General features: G+C 41.3%; 1 long non-coding RNA gene and 1 pseudogene across 1 annotated transcript in view; one reads left to right on the plus strand and one right to left on the minus strand.

Annotated features, from left to right (window-relative positions):
* The window catches only part of LOC105051767 (uncharacterized), a 46,263-nt gene that overhangs the window by 36,173 nt on the left and 2,027 nt on the right, over window positions 1-8,063 (plus strand). The gene's annotated exons all lie outside the window — the stretch shown is intronic.
* On the minus strand, window positions 1,579-4,124 carry LOC140851605 (protein RETICULATA, chloroplastic-like; annotated as a pseudogene).

Below are 8,063 nucleotides of genomic sequence, written 5' to 3' on the forward strand. Positions count from 1 at the left end.
AATCGGATCAAATGCGTATGTTGTGGACCTACCTTCTGATTTTGGAATTAGCTCTACTTTTAACATTACAGATCTTGTCGCCTATAAAAAACCAATTCGGATACCTAGTGAGCCATTTGAGCCTGAACCAACCTTGAAGCGAACCTATCCCTGAGTGTCCACCAGCCAAAATGTCAGCAAAACACGATCAGATTGAGAGAATTTTGGATGAGAGATCCTTTCCACCCGGAGTCGAGGCTATCAGCGGTATCTGGTCAGATGGCGAGTCGACCGGAGTCTGAAGATACCTGGATCACTCGAGAAGAGCTGCAACGCATTGATCCCGATCTACTTGAGCGTCACCAGAGCGAAATCGATCCACACTCGACAGGGTCGAGTTTTTCCCACCTCGGGAGAATTGGTGCGGACATCAGAGCCATCAAAAATGGCAACATAATTTAAGTTCGATTTGGATCGAAGAAGCCTCATTAAATTGATTCTACTTCAGTTATTTATTTCAGTCAATAAATTTTAATGCATTTGGCTTGGTCCATAGGGCCTACTTGGATTGTCCACGTCACTTTGGAGCCACCACTCTCCACATGCCAAGAAAGAATATGCATGCCAGCATATGCCTGCTCATGCCAAGTTGTGTCAAGCATCAGCACCCACATGAAATTCCATTTTTCCTTAAATTCCTTAAGAGTTCTTGGCTACTTACTTATTTTGTTGAAGGCTGATTTCTTCCTATGTAGATTATAATGCTTTACTTTTTGTGGAGGTTGATTTCTTCCTTGTAAAAATAAGAGATTCTAAACAAATAGGACCCTTAGAGTCCTATATAAATCCTTGTATCTTCATGAAAAAAAATAATGAATGATTTTACAAACTCCACAAATACTTTGTCAATCGCTCCGAGAGGAGAGGTGTGAACCCAAAATCGCCCCAAAGGGAGGTGTGAGGCCCACTTTCTATCCTATTCCTTCTACTTAAGATTCAGTGTTCTGCGACTCTGATCGACTCCACCATCTACCCACGCAAGCCTATTCCGTCAAGAGAAGATCTGTCCCTCCAGAATATTCATCTGTCGTGCTGAGAGAAGGAGTGATTTCTATTCTACAGATCATATGCTGTCAAGGACCTTCGTTCCTTAACAGTTGTTTTGATTTTTTTTTTTATCCGATGTGGTAAAGACCTAGTTCTTTATCGATGGATCTGTTGGTTAAAAGATTAAGAGCCCTAATCAGAGTAGTTTCTAACTACCACGATCCGGATTCTTATCATTCCTCGGATTTTCTCACGGGTTAATGTTTTATTTTCTCTCGTTCCATTTTATTTCTTTTTTTTGCATCTACTCGTAGCATGTTAATTTCTGCTATCTGTTTATGAAATTTTTTATTACTAATTGTTTACTGACTCTCGAATGGCATTCGTCTGTATCATTAGATGATCTCGCTTTAGTCTCGTATCAATCAATCACGCCTCCTGAGCAGAGTATAGGCAACTATACTGTCTGTCCTGGGAATAATGAGCCCCTGGCCGGACGTGATTTGTTGTTGATGAACAGAAGAGAGCTTGATTATTAGGATTGATTTTTTTTTAGGATTGTCCCACATCAAACACCTTGTAAAAATCAGTTCCAAACCGTTGCTGAACTGAAAATCTGCATCCTGGTCTTTCAGCTTCAAAAACACTGCATCAAACATGGAGGCAATCCGCTTGCTTAGGAAATATTATAGACATTCCAGAAGATAGTTAAGTAGTTTCAAGGGAATATGGCCAATGCATAGTACAAGAAGAACATCAAGACCTGTTTAATTTAGATAAGCCAAAGTGAAAAGTTAGAAAATCCAAATCTCAAGGTAAGTTCGAGCCACACTGCAGGTGATCAAGCAATGAGATTTGCTATTTTCAGGGCATAAATCAAATGAAGTTTGCCCAGCAAAGAGAAACTGTGATCAGATTGGCAGCTGATTAGAAATTTAGTTTTCTATAAATCTTAAATCATTCAACGAAGTTTCATTTTTTGGACGCTAATAATTGAGAGCTAGACTCATCATGTAGCTGAAACCCTATGTCATTGTTTGTTAAAAAACAGGCAGTTCATAACATAAAACTTAGCATGCGCATGCCTACTAATGTACATATGGCGCAAGTTTTGGAACACTCAAGGAATATTGAAGAGTCATAGGGTTCTCCATGATATCAAGTCTTAAAAAATAACTGATCTTTGGTTACATAATATAATAAACTACATCTCTGAATAAGTCTGTTACTAGACGAGAGTTACTTTCAACTACACATCGAAAAATAACAGATTAAACCACTATTCAATTACCATTATTTGCACAGCTGAAAGAGATTAAAAAGATATAAAATGATTCTTAGACATTCTTTTTCAATAACCAGGTCAAATGATGATGATGTAACTCAGGAAATGGTAAAAACAAAATGGGTTACCGCACACCCGCTAGGCAGAGCTCCATAAGCTCGTGTTATGCATCCAAAAAATCCTTCTGAAGCAGATGGCTGCCCAGCGCATGCGTATGGTGCTAACATACCCACCAAAGCTACATTAACAACTATACCTACCACTAGATCTGCAGCATACAACTCAAACTCTGCCGAGAAATCCCTGCCCCTCTTTTGAACTTCAGCAAATGTTGCACAACAAGAGTCAATAATTATCTGCATTGAATAAGAAGAAAAATTAACAACACCTCAAACACTCTTAGGAGTCTATCCAAGCACATCTCAGGGAATACAATGTAACAGACCTCAGTGCCAACTTTAAATAGGAAGGATGGATCGGCAAGCATTCGGTTCCGAAGGAGTGAGCAAGACTTCATTGCAAAACCTAGAGGCCAAGCTGAGGCCTTCAATTTGATAGTGAAAGGTTAAACTACTTTAAACATTGAAAACCTTCATGATAAGATGTGAAGCCTTTTTTTTTTTGGCCAAATAATGAAGAAATACCTGCAATTCCAAGTATCTCAAAAGAAGAACTTTTTGGATCCCTACAGTTTTTGCATCTTCTAACATGTCGGAAGGCAGACTGAACCCCTGCCTCTCTGATCGCTTCATTGAACTTTAGTATTGGCCCAAACTCATCGTCTTCTCCGTTATTTTTTTCGTGATCACCATCATTTCTGCCACCATCACCTCCCCGTCTGCCTGGTGGAAATTTTCCATTACCACCAGATCCATCAGGATGATCCATGCCTCCATTTCCAAAATCAAGGTTTGGATGATAGTTTGATTTAAGAACGCAAGCTTCCTTTTTTAAAGAGGCATCACCTCCCTCCTGTGGAATAGTGATTCTCGTATCTGTGGAATCTGCTTCGTCGGGGTGCTGCAACTCACTCCTGATCTCAGAGCTCCCTTTCGTCTTCTTCGAGAAAGCACCACCAGCACTTCTCTCAACGCTGAAAGAAGCTCGAAAGGTGGTCGTTTTCAAAAACAAACTGCACTCAGCAGCAGGATCACTTTGAAACCCAAAACCCCTAACCTCGACTCCTCCTTTTCTACTCTGGCCCCTCGAAAAATTGATGCCAGTACAGCCGTCACCATGAAAATAAGTGGAATTATACAATCCAAAGTTAGAACAAGAAAACGCCATCCGATTCCCTGACTGACCTAAATATCTACACCTAAAGCGCACCACTGTGTTGAACCCTCAGAATCTTGCTGGTTTTCTTTCTTGAACTCGCAAAAACAGTTTTCCTGATTCAAGAAAACCTACAAATTTCTCAAAAAAGAAAAGAAAAAAAAAACCTACATATTTGTGTGGACCAATGAAGGGCATAAGTTGCCTTGCTTAATATTGAAGCAGAATCGGCCACAGAAAAGCCTAAGATTTGGAAGGTAGAGAGGAACAATTTGTTTTAATCATTGTTGAAATACCTAAGAACAGTGAGATTTATGAAGCCAAGAAACTGGGAAAGAAAAACAAACAAGCAGAACTATAAACTAGGAGATCTGAGCACGCAGAAGACACCAAAAACGTCAAAGAAAGAAAATATATGTGCTAGAGGGTACTGATTCTTATTGGATTAGAGAGAGGTTGTTGGATTGACTCAACCGTACGCAATGGGATTGGGAGAGGGAGAGGGAGAGGGAGAAGCGGCATCGTGGAGATGTAGCCAGGGATAAGTACCTCAGTCCCGCCCGGCGTTGCTGCCCAGCTCGCGAGATGCATCCAGGCGGTGGGCAGGGATCCTGGGTTTTAGGCCGTTAGATTGCATTTCGCCATAGGCATCGAAGCCATTAGTATGGCAACGTGGACGAGGCTGGCTTGTGCACGTATCACGGTCAGGTCTTACGTGGACTTAGTCTCTACGGACACATTTGATTTGATTTATCAGCAGAATTTTTTTTCTTAAAACATCATTTTTGAATAGCTGATTTTATGAATATAATATTTAAAAAAAAATAAATATTTAATTGATAATAAAAAAAGTGTAGTATTTCAAAATGACCTGTGTTTAATTTAATTTTTATTTTTTTAAAAAATTATGTAAAATATTTGTGATATCCTTAACATGGAAAAAAAAAACTTATCCTATTCAATACATTAATATTATTTATAAATTAAAAATTATGATGGTTAAGAATAATTTTGATCATAGACTATGATAGAGGAAGATTTAAAGTATTGTGATAGAAAAAATATTTATTTCAATCTTAAAATTTTTATTGGTTTAAAAAAGTATTTTTTTAAAAAAATCTTTTATTTCTGTCCTATAGAAAAATCAGACTTATGTTCTATATACATTTTTTCATAAAATATAAAATTTTATTTTTATAAAAATATATTTTTATAATTTTTATTTTTTTTTTAATCAAATAAAAATATTTTTTCACTTTTTGTCAACTAAATTTTCCCTCTTCACTTACCACAAACCAAATGAGTCTTAACGTCCACTCAGCTCTCCCTGTCTATTTTCAGGATTATTATCATCAAATAAATTCAAACAAGAAAAAGGGGATTAATCAACTGTGAAGATAAGGCCTGTGAACAAGTACACGGCGGTTATCCAAGATCCGGAATCATATTGTTACCATGTTTTGATGCACATGATCATTGATGGGGTGAAGCAACTCTAAATCACCTTGATGTTGCCTAATTGGTATTCTAGTATCCTTTACTTCAAAGCACCCTAAAATATCATTAATGAAAAAGGAAAGCTACAGATAGATACAATTGGGTCAATGACACCAAAATTTAGCCACTATGATCCACAAGCTATTGAGATTTCTCTTCCTCTCACTTCTATCAAATTTTCTATTATTTTCTCTCAAAACTTATATTACAATAATCATCTCATAGCAGTTGTTGAAGCTGTATCTGTAAACTCTTTATATTTATAGTATGGTCAAACATAATTGCAAACAACTAGTATTCTAACTTTGTCAATCAATTAACTATACTAATGAATACAAATACATGATGGATATTGATATGGCACAAAACTAATCTCCCTATCATGGTTGAACGTGTGGTAAGCAAATTTGAAAAAAATTGAATTCTAAAGGTTACGCAATAAAAAAAGAAAGGATGGTTATGATTTGTAAGGAAGGAGGTTATGACTCGTAAGGATGGTTGCGGCTTATAATAAAGGAGATCATCGCTCATCTCTTGATTTTCCTCTCCGATCATAACTTCCTTCTCTATATAAATAGGGCCAAACAATCACAAAAAGAGAGATAGAGGGGCAGCTAAAGGTTTTTAAATTATCATAACATATCTAGTGGCTCATCCATCATTTATGTTAAGATTTGACGCCTCGAGATTCAGCCCACATTAAGCCCACAGCGAGGCTCGCGGTGAAAAATGGAGTCCAACGAGACCAAGATCATCCGAAACGGAGCTCGGATGGAGGAGATACGAACTTTTGAAGTCGGCACGAGAATCGAGGCGGTGGAGGGCCGCCGGCGACCGGTGGCGGGCGGCAGCGGCGCGGCCGCAGGCGCGGCGTGCGGGACGCGCGACCCAGGCCTGCACGGGACGCGCGACCCAGGCCCGCGCGAGACGTGCGACCCAGGCCCAGGCCCACGCGGGACGCGCGATCCAGGCCTGCGCGGGACGCGCGACCCAAGCCCGCGCGGGACGTGCGACCCAGGCCCAAGCCCACGCGGGACGCGCGACCCAGGCCTGCGCGGGACGCGCGACCCAGGCCCACGCGGAACGCGCGACCCAGGCCCGCGACCCTTTGCCCCGGTCCACGGCGGGGCCTGTGGACCGTGTAGGCGTTTTCCACACGTTTCTCGCGGTCCACGGTATTATTCCGTGGACCAGAGCGCGATCCGACGGCATGGATAGCTCCCGGTCTTGATCGGACGGTCTGAAACGTGATTTGGGTTGATTAAGGAGTCCTAATCATAATCTAAGTCGTGATTAAGGTCTATAAGAGGCCCTGTGACGAACAGAGAAGGTGTGGTTCGGATTTCTCGCCGTACAGCACCGTACGAACCCGAGAAGAGAGAGAGAGGCGGAAGCGTTGCTGTGAGAGAAGGAGCAGGGTTCCTGGACAGCGGTCGCCAGGCTCTTCAGGGGTTCAGGGGGGTCTTCAAGAGAGAGAGAGCTTTTGTGAGGGGAACTTCAGGTGAGAGAGAATTGGGTGTACAAGGGTTGAGGGTGAGGTCTCCTCTTGTAAAATTTCTTTTCATAGTGAAGTTTGCATGCCCCGTGGAGGCGAGCCCATTTGTGGCTGATCCACTTATTTTGATTATTTTTTTTTTGTTTTGTTTCTTCTTTCTTCCTGCTGCATCGCGTGGTACTGAAAGGATCTTGAGAGGTGGTGTCCTGACCAGACATACACCCAACATTTTACTTTGTTGGTTCTTAAGCTAATCTCTTGCAAGTCCTATTCATATCAAGCCGAGCATTTAGATCAAGCTTCTAAAGGCCAAACTTAGATCGAGCTCCTAAAGATCTAGCTATCAGGATCGAGGCCAAATCTTTCAAATCGAGCATTTGAGACTAAGCACTCTATTCTATTTTTTTTTTTTATGTTTTATCTTTTCAATTTCTTACTATGATTTTAAAATTTTTTTTGACTCGAGTATCCAAAGACTTGTTATTGGATACACTCAAATAAATAGATTTTTTTTTTTTTTAATGTAGATCAATGTCTCTTTGCAGATTGACTGGCACCCTCCAGGCCTCCACCATAGTTTGGCAAAATTTTGACATCAATAGATGTATTTAAGTCTGGAACATCCCAAATTTCTTTTTTAAAAGGATGAACACGAAAGAATAACTAACAGTGTAAAATCTAGCAAGAATCTGCAAATGGGACACCATGCACTGGTGCATCAAATATTATAAACCAACAGCAAAACACATATAGTCACCAAAGTTCCTTTCCAAATGTTTATTGCCCTTCTCTACATTCTCTCAAATATCAAAAAAATTTTATTTCCAGAAAAATAAATGGACTAACGCTAGGTACAACCTGGTCATCATAGCTTCTCCGTCCCTTTGATTGGTGAATTCCCTTGCTCCAGCTTGAATCGGCCTCGCGAATGTTTGTAGAGCATGCCACATCGCTCATCCCGACGGGGCTCCTGCGTTTCGGCCAATTCCTCCTTCCTGCTACCGGGTCCTCTAACGTCATCGAAGCTATTTGCTTAGCTCCTGCCTCCCGAGAAATCCCCCCCACCTCTTCCTCGTTTCCGTGGCGCTAGTATTCCTCCAATAGACGCCATCCATCCGATCTCTGAAACCTAAACTCGCTCCAAACGGCCCACAACCGTGAAGTGCCTCAGAATTCTGGCTCAGATGTTTGCTTCTTGCTCTCACCCAGCCCTTCTTCAAGTCTCCCTTCCTCCAAAACCTTCACAACTCCAGCTCTACTCACACTCCCCTCCACTTCTCTCCTTCAAAACCCTCTCCTTCATCAACTCCTCCTTCCAAGCTCCCTCACAGTGCCCCCCCTCCACCACTAACACCACCACCACTAGCCGCAGCAGCAGCAGCTACAACCATCTGATCCAATCCCTATGCAAGGAAGGCAACCTCAAACAAGCCCTCCAGCTCCTCCCCCAGGAACCCAAACCCACCCAGCGAACCTACGAAGCCC

This window comes from Elaeis guineensis, chromosome 9, assembly GCF_000442705.2.
Source record: "Elaeis guineensis isolate ETL-2024a chromosome 9, EG11, whole genome shotgun sequence".
NCBI classification, from domain to species: domain Eukaryota; kingdom Viridiplantae; phylum Streptophyta; class Magnoliopsida; order Arecales; family Arecaceae; genus Elaeis; species Elaeis guineensis.